This window comes from Apodemus sylvaticus, chromosome 23 (assembly GCF_947179515.1).
Source record: "Apodemus sylvaticus chromosome 23, mApoSyl1.1, whole genome shotgun sequence".
NCBI lineage: Eukaryota > Metazoa > Chordata > Mammalia > Rodentia > Muridae > Apodemus > Apodemus sylvaticus.
This window is the reverse complement of record NC_067494.1, coordinates 11,881,547-11,893,574: the sequence shown is the minus strand read 5'-3', so window position 1 is coordinate 11,893,574 and position 12,028 is coordinate 11,881,547.

Below are 12,028 nucleotides of genomic sequence, written 5' to 3'. Positions count from 1 at the left end.
AGAGCCATTCTGATGACAATTTTATTTACAAAGCGGGCCATTCAGTACACCCAAGCGCCAAAGCTAACAGTGCCGAGTAACAGAATTAGCACTGTCAAGCTCACTTATGTCCAGTAGGACTGGGTTTAGAAAGCAAGGACTGTGCTATCCAAAGCTTGAGCTGTGCACAGAAGTTTCTCTGTGCAGGGTCTTGCTCAACGGTCCTGAACACGAGTGAACCTGGGGCCATTAGAGGTGCCCTTGAGGGATTTAGCTAATAGACTTAGGGTGAGGGACAGTGTGTCTAGGACTGAAACTCTCTGCTCACAAGCCTGAACTGGTGGTTTTTAAAATCAAGCTTCTGAAAAGAGTGCAGATGAATGTCACAGCAAGGCGAGTTGAACTTGATGTGATACACTGAACCCTGTACTCCTATAAGAACAAGGAGTTTCAAGGTAAGATATGCCAGGCTTTGGAAAGGCCGCAAACAGAGAGCAGGGCATTTGTGTCAGACGTTGCCTTTCCTGCTTGTGTGTCTCTCTCAGTATTAATTTGAATGTGTCTTCTTTGAAACGGAGAAATAGTCTCCAAGTTAGAAAAGCAGTAATGTGACCATCAATATTACAAATGCATCGTAGGCAGTGTGTCGGTCTAAGCCACAACTTGGATGGGTCTCAAAAACAGCCTGGAGCACAAACTTAGGTCAAAGACAAATAACAGGTATACAGTTTCACCTGTATAATGAAAGCAGGTAATGGTAAAACGCCCATCTTCAGGACCCCATGCATAGGATATGGCCACAAGGAAAACAATCTATTATGAAGATCGAAAACCGGGCTTGCATTCTTCTAGCAAGCTGGAGCAGACGAAGATGGGGAAAGTGTGTTTATGCAGTGTCAGAGGGCATCACACATACTGACGGAGCCATGGCTACTCCGATGATTTTCTTTCATTTCTTGAGATTTGAGTGCGTCTCCTCTGATGGGGGATGGGCTCTCTCCAGAGGCAAGTATGAAGGCACTAAAGGGACAGATTTGCAAGGCAACTACATAAGGGAAAGTAAAATCAGGGGCAAGTCCTTGGTTGGATGTCTTGTTTAAAGCTGGCATCTGTGTGTGCAGCCCGACAGTCAGAGCGGTTTAGCATCTGAGCCCAATCCTCCCGCTCAGCACATCTGTCGGGTCGTCCCCCTGAGGACATTTTCTTATCACCTATGACTCCCCGCGACCTTATGTTTCCTACCTTTGTGCTGTGGCTATCTGCTTCCTCTAACCTGTACTTCCCTAGTTCTCTCTGATCAACCACCCCAGTTCGACCTCTTCTGAGAAGCCACCATGATAACCTTAATCCGATATGTCCTGGCCCTTTCCTGGACTCAACGACAGCCAGATTCTGGAAGCAGTTAGCCTCTGCCCCTGCTCATACCCACATCTTTGCCTCCAAGATCTCCCTCCTCCTAAGCGCAGAGCTTGAAAATATTTCTTGTCTTCCCTGGCAGGTAAATGATTACGGTATTCCCAGCAGAGGCACATGACCCCTGAAAGCCTGGCTGTGACCCTCCACGGGCTCTTTCTTCTCTTATCTGAAGCTGGCTTGCCAAGGGCCTGATCCCAAAGCCTTCGGAGAATACAGTGATATCTAGGGTCAGCAGGCTTTCCTGTAAAAGGCTAGGTAAAAAAAAGTTATTTTAGAATTTATCTACTAACTATAGACATCTCTCTCTTCCTCCTCCTTTTTTCTTTCTGTGAAAAATATTTTTAAATATTATATATATAATATATAATATATTATATTATATGTTATTATATATTATATGTTAATATTATATTGTATTAATATAATATTAAATTAATACCATATTAATACTGTTATATATAATAGTATATAATAGTATATATAATGTTATATATAATATATATAGTGAAAAATATATATATGTGATTTTAAAGTTTTAGTTCCCAGAATCTGGCTGTATCCAGCCTGTGGTCTGTATGGATTTGCTGACCCCTACCATGGAAGAAAATATCTTGACTCTCAAAATGGCATGTGGAACAGGGTCTCCCCCCTTGACTGCTCCCCCCCCCCAGCATTTCCTTTCTCTGCATTTTCCACTGGGTTATGGAGAGTTGGACTTTTCCCCATGTGTTTTCTCTGACCTACAGTTGTGAGACTTTCTATGTTCAATAGCAGTAATGCCATCAGTAAGTATAGTGACCTAAAAACCTGGGAGAGACTCGTGGGTCCTGATCGCTCCTCTTCTCTGACTACTTGCTAAGTCTCCTCTGTGTCTCTGCTTTGCCTGGTCCTCAGCTAGAGAACATCACACTCCAACCAATCATCCCGGTCAGAGCAGTCTGTTTTACCGTCACAACTTCAGAATCCAACGAGAATCAAGGGACAACCTTGGAAGAGCGAAAAGGGACGGGTTTCATTGAATCTCCAAGACTTGCAGCAATTCCAAGAGCATCTGATGGGTGGATTAAGCAACACATTGCTTAGAATCCTCCGTCTTGTGTTTTACCTTCTGAAGATTTAAGGACACAAAAGACAAACAAACAACAATAAAGCAAACAAACAAAACCAGAAAACAAACAAACAAACAAAAAGTCCACACCTGTTAGGTTGCTTCCCTGGTCTCATTCCTGGACCCTCTGAAAGCCCTCGCGGTCACGTGACTTTGGTAGCCAGTCAGTAGGGAGAGGAATGGGGTATGGCAGAAGCAAGTCGCATGGCTCACTCAGCATCCCGCCCGCCCGAGGACAGCACAGCGCTCTGCCCTTCTCAGCATCTCATGGAGGACAGCACTGCCCTTCTAGGAGGGGAGCTGGGTTTCACCTGCACCTGCCGGTCCTTTCCCTTTAAAACCACAGATTGCTTTGTTTTGGTGTCTTTCCCTTCCTAAGATGATGTTTGTTTTGTTCCTGCACACTTCCTCAAGGTCAAGCTGTTGTCTTTCTGAAACGGACTCTGGCATTAGTTACTTACCTATGAGGCTTGCGAGGCACAAAACGAACACTAACCCAGAGAGAACACCATCCTTGTCAGACCTGTTCTTAAAAGACACACAACACACACTTTCTGAATGGGACACAAAGGGCAGCATTCTGCAGAACAGTTTCTGCACAGTTTATGGGTATTCTTTATAAACAATGAGTGAAGGGAAACAGATTCCCAACTTCTATCCGTTCTGCCAATGATAAATATTTAGATACAGAAGTATTCATCACACTGATTGGTTTTATTAAACTGTGTATATGCATCAGATTATCACGATATGCTCTACAAATGCACAAGCCTTTTTTCTCTTTCTTCTTTGTGTGTGTGTGTGTCTGTGTGTGTCTGTGTCTCTGTGTGTGTCTGTATCTCTGTGTGTATGATATGTATGTGTGTTTGTATGTGGTAGGTGCTCGTGTGCGTGCAGATTCATGTGTATGTATACGCATGTTTGTAGAGGCCTAAGGTTGCCATCATGAATCTTTCTCCTAGTTCTTCTATCTTATTCCTTGTGGCATGGTGCTCAATCAAACCCAGAGCTCATCTATTAGACAAATCTCAGTAGCCATCTTACTCTGTGGATCCAGTATCTACATAACCAGGCCTCAACTATGACTTGCCTTGCCAATCTAGCATTACATGGATTCTGGAGTTACATCATTCTGGGGTCTGAATCCAGGCCCTCTCACCTGTGTGACAAGAGCCTTCCCATAGCTGGCTGAGAAAAAGCCCTGCTTTGTGCTTTGGATGAGTAAGCTTTCTTTTCCCAAAAATACTATTCATTTTACATCTCCATGACAAAGCCTCAGATTACATCTTAATTCTTGGCAACTACAAACAATGCATTATGAATTTGTTTGTGCGTGAGCTTTGACTCTACCAGCTTTTACTGACTGGTAAGCTAAAGTCGATAGAACGCTTCTGTATTAACTTGTCCAGTTACTCAGTCCTCTGAGAAACTGTCCTTGTGGGCCCTTAAGAAGCAACAAATTCACAGCTGCATAAAGGCCAATGTTTCTGCATGCTCTAAGGAATTATCTTCAGTAGCCGCAGCCTTCCTGGTATTGTCCTCTGGGGTTAGCCATTGGTCTTCTTCACCTGACTCTGTAGGCGTCCAGGACCCACAGATGGGAGTCAGGGGCAGGGAAAGTGTGAGGCTGGTGGAAACCATTGCCACAAATAAGCACATGTGTAGTTTGTCCAAGGTTAGCTCAGCCTGACCTCAAGAGATTGATTAGAGTTGCTTGTGTGCCTAATCTTCTACCATTCATTTGATTCAATTACTTGAAATATAATTTAATAGACAGGTCTAGCTCTTCCCTAAGTTTCCTCATGGGTTTGTTTCAGAGAATGGATTCCATTTATTAAGCTGGTTGATCAGGTTGTTTAACCGTGTAGCCTGATGTTGCTTTCACACTTCCCTGCCGAACAGAAGAAGAGCACTACGGGCTTTAAGACCTGGGCTCTGGTTCACTTTTGAGAGAACCTAGAGAACGCTCCTGTGGAGAAGCAATCCTCTTCAGAAGCTTCTCATTCGAGCCTCAGTTGGGTTGGTCCTGGGTTGTTCTGGGAGCTGTGTGCATTTGTTCTTTTTCTGGACCACAGATTCTGACACATTACTTTGCAAGTTCTTAATCTTTTTTTTTTTCCTGAAGATTGACAGAGCCGTCAGGGTGGCCGAGCTGTCTAAGGCGCTGCGTTCAGGTCACAGTCTCTCCTGGAGGCGTGGGTTCAAATTCTACTCCTGACAACATTGCCTTGCAGGGCAGTGGTGGTGCACGACTTTAATCCCAGTACTTGGGAGGCAGAAGCAGGTGGATTTCTGAGTTCAAGGCCAGCCTGGTCTACAGAGTGAGTTCCAGGACAGCCAGGGCTACACAGAGAAACCCTGTCTCAAGAAAGAGAAAAAAAAAAGAGAAAAAAAAGATAGACATTTGGAAAAGTTAAGAATTCTGTGAGAATGAATATGTTTACGTCTGAAAACAGGGAATTAGGGTTTCTTGTTTTGTTTTGTTTTGTTTTGTTTTTTGTTGTTGTTTTTTTAAGATGTCCTATCTTCAGGGTGACTGTTTCAAGAGCAGGTGCCTAGTGTTCAAAAGATGCAAGAACTTTGGCCTAAAGACCTTTGTGGGTTTTCATTTTGTCACCAGCGTTTTGGTTCCTGGAGATGATTACTTTGATGATGCCATCTTGTAATATAAGGCCCAGAGAATTTAATAAGGGAAAGGCTCTTTGATAATTATAGCTTCTATGACATCCAACCATATTTCATCAAGTGACTGCTTTGTCCATCACTTAGGATCCATTTTAAAGACAAACCGAAGGGTGAATGTCTTGTAAATGTCTTTGTATCCTTCATGATCTCCTGTGATCTAAGTAGTCCCTGGCAGAAATTCTCCAGTTTTTTTTTTCTGTTTTCTGTGTTTCCTTCAGTGATAACTTGTTTTGTATTCGAGTACCTATCTGTCAAACTATGAACATAGCCTCATGATCCATAAAACAACATTTTATGGCACAATGGAAGCAAAAATGAATATTTACTTTAGCCCATGTCTTGGTATGACTTCTCATATATCTAAAACTTTGTAAAAAAAAAGTAACTCACCAGAAGTTGGACATTTCTTTGTAAAGCCAGACACAAATGCCATTGAAAAACCAAAACCTTTTGTGCTAAATGGATGTGGTGACTCACACTGTATTCCCAGATACACACTCAAAATGCAAAAGGATAGAGAGCTGGAGGTTTTCCCGGACCACTCCCACCCCTCCTGTATCCCATCTTGGGATCTCAGTGTAAAGGCCACCCTAGAATGATCTTTCAGGGTACCCAGGCGTATCCCCTGTTAAATAATATCGTATATGTAGCACTCTCACTGCGTGAATCCTGGCCTGGGGTTGTTTGAAACACTCTCTTTGCATCGGGGAAATAGAACTGTCTTCTATCTGTGTGACAATTCAGCACCAGAATGGTGTGGGACAAGTTAGGTGGCATCTGTTTCTGTGAAAGACATATCGATGTTCTGGCCAAAGCATAATTAGTTTGAAAGACCTCACAAGGTGTGAAGTGTGTCCTTAATCCCCAAAGACCCCTGTCCTTATAAGAAAGCACTGTCTCCCGTAGTTGTCTTCTAATGAACACATATGCACTACCCACATACCCATATTCACACACAAATTAATTAAAAAATTTAAAAGAAATAATCATTAAAATGATTTTTAATTAAAAACCTGTTATATGGTAAATCAACTACCTTTCTATTGGAATTCCTTACTTTGGCTTTAAATAATACTTCTATTGTTTTATCAGAAATGCTTGTAGGGAGGCAGATGTTAGCAGACAACCATTGGACTGGGCGTGGGGTCCACAGTGGAGGAGTTGGAGGGTGGACTGGAGGAGCTGAAGGGGTTTACAGCCTCATGGGAAGAACAACGATGTCGGCCACCCAGATGCCCCAGGACTCCCAAGGACTAAGCCATCAACCAAAGGGTACACATGGTTCTAGACAAAAGTATGGCAGAGGAATGCCTTGTTGGGCATCAGTGAGAGGAGTGGTCCTTGGTCAGGTGAAGGCTCAATAGATGCCCCAACAAAGGGAAATGGAGGGGAGGGAGGTGGGAGTGGTGGAGGGCATATTCTTGGAGGCAGGAGGGAGGGGGAGGGGAGGAGGGGATTGAGGGTTTTCGGGGAGGGGGGAAACCAGGAAAGGTTTTAGCATTTGAAATGTAAATGAAGATTATATTCAATAAAAAAAATTTTAAAAAAAGAAATGCTTGTAGAAGGAAGGCATTCATATACACATTGTGTAAGTGTCACGTGTGTATATGTGCACTGGAAGACCGGGCATCAATGTTGAGCACCTTCCTCTACTGATCTCCATCTTATATCTTGAGACAGGGTTTCATCCTGAGCCCAGAACTCACTTATTCCACAGGAGGAGGAGTCAGAAGGCTCCAGGGTTCCCCAGCTGCTACAGCCCCAACGCTAGGACCACAGCGTGTATCACCGTGTCTCTCCTCCATTGCTTCTGGGCAATGACGAATTCAGAATGAATAAACATGAGAATATGATGTATTCCCCAAGAATCCACTGTCCCAGCTGGGCCCCAACTAAGTTTCTGCCTCTCTCTAATAATCCCTCAAATAATAAACCTATCCATTCATTGATCAACTGATAAGATCAGAGCCCTCCTAACCCAGTCATTTCCCTAAAGCCCTGGGAACTTTGGTACAAGGGCCTTTTGAATACATTTCTGAGCAAAACCAGAAAGTCTGCTCAACTAAAAATGCTAAGAGCCCAGAAAACACAGGACTGAAATATATTCAGTGCTAAAATTTATTTTTAGTGGTTGCTTTACCCCTCCCAAATGACATATATGGTCGTATGTGTACGTGTATATCTGTGTGCGACGGGGCAGTAGCTTTTTACTAGATCCTTTGTAAAGCTGCAATAGCAGGATCAGTTTATACCCAGTGTCTCCTCATAAAATAGTTTATGTGGATTTTTATAGTTCCTGGATAACATGACAGAACCCTGCGCTGGGCTGTGTTTCCTGTGGCTGTAGCTTCCTCCCTGTCTGATCTGTGCACAGCCTATAGAATAAACAGAGAGAAGCCAACGGTTGTGCCAAAACCAGAATAAGCGTTGCAGGGAGTCCTGTGCAGGGGCAGACCATTTCCTGTCTCATGTAGAGGAAGACCTCACATCATGGCGTGTCATCTATGCTGTCTGGCTCAGTGTCTCCTAACTTCCTGGAATGAAACCAAGCTAAACAAAGCCAAAATGACAATTTCTCTGTGTTTTTGGAATTCTAAGCTCCTATTACGGGAACACTAAATCTTTCAACCTACTGAATTCGGTGCCTTCCAAGATGAACAGTGGTGTTTATGGTTTGTTTTTAAAACTTAATGTTTCCAATATGTAGCTCGCATATTGTAATAACGGAGTTTAATGCTATTCCCTGATCCTGCTAGGCCTTGTACCAAGAGCAAAATGTTGGCTCGCGGAAATGAACCTTTGTGTTTCATTTCTTGAAAATGGCTTAGACAAAATTCATTCTCCCTTAAAGATCAATTGAGCATTAGGATTTGAGCAAATAACAGAGGAGTTGGATAAAATAGAAACAAATGTCACTCTATACTGTGAATTTGTTAAAATTTTCCAAGTGTACTTCTATATCAGATACTCAATGCCATTTGTCTTTGTAGAAAAATGTCTCTTATAAAGAAGGAATTGTATTTTCTCAGTTCTGTCACTGGTGGCCATGTTGCCAACTTCACTGTTTAATCTGTAGGAAATTCAGCATTATCTGTCAAGGAGCCTAGATGACAGACATGTATCATTCAACATTGTGACCTTGGTTCTGAGTAGATTGGGGAATTTATGTCAGGTCAGATTCAATGGTGTTCTCCTGAGAGTGTAGTAGGGATGAGTGAGGTGTCCCCAGGGCAAAGACATAAAGGAGATTGACAGGTCAGGAGGAGGATCGAGTCTGCGTGTGTGTTTAAGAAAGATCTAGGTGGTTGACTCATAAACATTTATGTTTCAAATATTTCTTTAAAATCATGCTATTAAAACTTTTCCACAAAGTTTTAGGACGATAATTGAAATTATTTTCTGTTGGCCGCAACGTACCGAGATGCACAGAGAATAGAAAATTCATCCAGCTAGGGGAAACTGAAGAAGAGTTATCAAGTCCATGGAGTGCATCTTGCCAGCAAAGTTGAAAGCAGCTTTCTAGAGATACGGACGGCCGTAGCCTGCATTACTTTGTGTGTTTACTGTGTTTCTGTAGTGCTAGGATGGAACTGAGGGTCATATGCACAGCACCACTGAGATACACCCCAGCCAGGCCCCAGCTGTGAAGGAAAAAAAAAAAAAAGAATGTGCAGAATTCACTTCTATTCAGTTTCCTTCATGGACAGATTTGGTGACAGTTGCCAGGCGCCCTCACTGTTGAAATAGATCAAGCTACAGAACTCCTTTAAACTCCCTGATTCCTATTTTCTTCATTATCAAATAAGAGTTATAAATGAAACTTCCTTTTTGACAAGGTTAAATAGGTTAGTCCTTGAACAGGCTTAATAGTGCTTTGTATATCAAATTTGGCACTATGAAAAGTATTTGTTTTTCTTTTTTTAAGCTGTTATATTCGGGAAGGGTGGAGACCTTACTGTTCAGGTAGATTCTATGCTTATTTTACTGATAAGAAAAAAAGGAATTTGAAATTAGTCAAGTTCAGTAATTCCACAGTAAGTGGAAATTGCAAAGCTGAAGGAAAATGTTAACTGTTTAAAGCCCCAAATCAGGCTGTGCCTCCTGTACCATGATGCCATCCAAAGTAGGCATGGAGCAAAAAAGAATGCTCTGGAACAGCCTCTGTGCCCCAGCTCAGACTCTAAAGGGCCTTGGCATCTGCTTAGCTCTTCTAACTCTCTGTCAAGCGTGTGACAGGGTCCCTCCCAGGTGACAGAAGCCCATGAGAAGACTGAGGTGCCCGTGTGCATATCAGTGTAGGCTCGTGTCTGGAATACGACTGTGGTTTCCTGAGTTGATTCTCCATCCGTTGTGAAGGCAGATGCTGGACCCTTGCAGACTCACCACACACACAGCACTGAACTCTGAAAGAGACTGCCTCCTATCTCCTCTCCAGCCCTGCGGCCTTGGGCAGGTCCTTTACCTCCTCGAGGCTGAATTAAGAGAGAACTCACGCCACACCTTTGACCAACTTAACTCTGATTGCACAGAAGGAAACTATGGAACAGTTATTTGTTAACATTCCATTGAAATAAACTAAATATCAGAGGGAAAGTGGCAGTCTTCTAAGTGTAAAAATTAAAGGTGAACAGTTTCAGATTAATACAGTAATCCCACTCAGAAAACATCGCGTGGGTCTTATCCTAGCAACAGTCACTCTCCCAGGAGAAGCACTTTGTTCTAAATTTTAGTTTCATGACACACTTTGGCCTATCTCTGAAATCAAGGAATTACACAGTATGTATCCTTCTATATCTAGTTTCTCTCTTAAGAAGTATACTTGTGAAATACAGTCGTGTTAATTTATGTATTTATAGTTTGTTTTCATTGTGATATATATATACATGTACACACACATGTGCACACATATAGTGAGAGGCTGAAGTTCTGATTTTGTAGAGTTTTACTGCAACATTGGCAGTCTATTTTAATATCGTCAATAGCAGTTTTTGTATTCTGGTGGCAGATTGTTTATAACTGAGACCGTGCAGAAAGTAAAATTGTTACCACTTACAGGTGTTGGTTAAGCCTCTGCTCTGTGGTATCTCCTCGTCTGAGCGTGCTGAGGGGTCCTTTTTTTACTCATTCTCCTCATGCTGACCATTCGGATCCTTTCCAGTCTTGGCATTATTACAAACACTGCTGCTATGATCACCCATTCCGGCACGTGTCTCTTGAAGACATTACTGCTTAGTGTAAGCAATCCCTACCACTTTAGTCTTCATTAGATTCCAATATATGGCCATGTATGGGAACTTCTGCTTTAAAGGTATAGTCTAACCCAAAGTGTTTAAAACATCTTGGCCAAGGTTATATAGAAAAGAAGGAACACATGAGAAACAGAAACTGAACTCAGTGGGTTATGCATACATATATACTACATACATACACATTTGCTACATACATACATATATACATACATACATACATGCATGCATGCATGAACACACCGGGAGGGATTTGGGTGATGGGATGGATCTGGAAAGTGTTAAGAGGAAGATAATAAAGACACATTGCATAAAATGGACAAAGAAAATATATTATAGTTTAAAGGAAGAGGATTTGCTCCAGATGTGAGATTGATAATGAAACCCCATTTCTTGGAACAAGTCTCTTTTGACGGTTTTGATCGCCTCACCTTGTGAACACTAAGTTAGAATCTTTATTTATTCTAGGTCTCTTACAAAAGCGACTTTTTCCTGTAGTGCCCAGTTGTGTATTTCAAGAACGGGAAATCTACTGTTTTAAAAGTATTGGGAGAATGAGGCACTTATACACTTTGTGGTATAAACTGAGGTCTCAAGACAGTTGTTGGCCCTAAACAGGCATCTTGAACTATAATTGTCATCACATAGTACAAACCGGTTTCAAAACTGGAGCCATCGCTGTCAATTAACATATGTAGTACTGCCTATCCACAGGAACTCTGTGGCGGTACGAAATGACTAGAGTGGACCCAGAATTTGTTCTCCTTCTGACTTTGAGAAGAAGAAACGGTCTCCTCACAGTTTCCCTTTAATCAACTGCATACCAATACACAGAAGCACATGTGGCAGGGTTAATAAGTACACAGCTCATGAGCAAGAGATAGAAATTAATTAAGATCTAGTCAGTGCTTGTTTGAGACTCCATCTCATTAGTTACATGCAGAGTCGGACTTTGTTCATTTGGAAACCGTCTACAGTTCTTACATTAAGTGTTTATATAGAGCCTGGAATTTGCCTGGGAGTACAAGGAACCTCGGTATCCATGGTGAAGCTGACACATCTTTTCCAGGTGCTGTCCACTGATCCCAAACACATGGGCTTCTGTTGTAAGCTGTGGGAGACGGTCTGATGGCTTCTGTGTTGTGCTTGGGCTATGGCACTGCTTGCCACGTGTGTTGCCTGAGGCCCTGCATGATGTGGTTCACCAAGGTGGTTCCTCTGCAGCCTCCTGCCAGCTTCCCAATCCTTCACTGAGAACTGAGGTCCGACTTTCCTTAGATGTTTGGAACCCACTAAGCTAACTGGGCTTCACCGCTTCCTCAGAGTGTGCTAGTGGCTACCGGCACCTGGCTCCTCGTCCCAGGCTCATTTCCCCACACTGGATGCTTTCCTTCAAACGCATTCCTGTCTCCTCTCAGCCTGCATACATCTCCCCCTAACCCTTGCCAAGCGTCCTGGGCATGTGTTTTTATTGTACTGTGATTTCTATCATATAACTGAGCTGGGATTATCAGGAAAGTGATGGATATTTTTACACTTTGAAAGGGCTAGGTTATTTTGGGGCTAAAGCTAATTTTGAGCTGCCCCTAGTGCT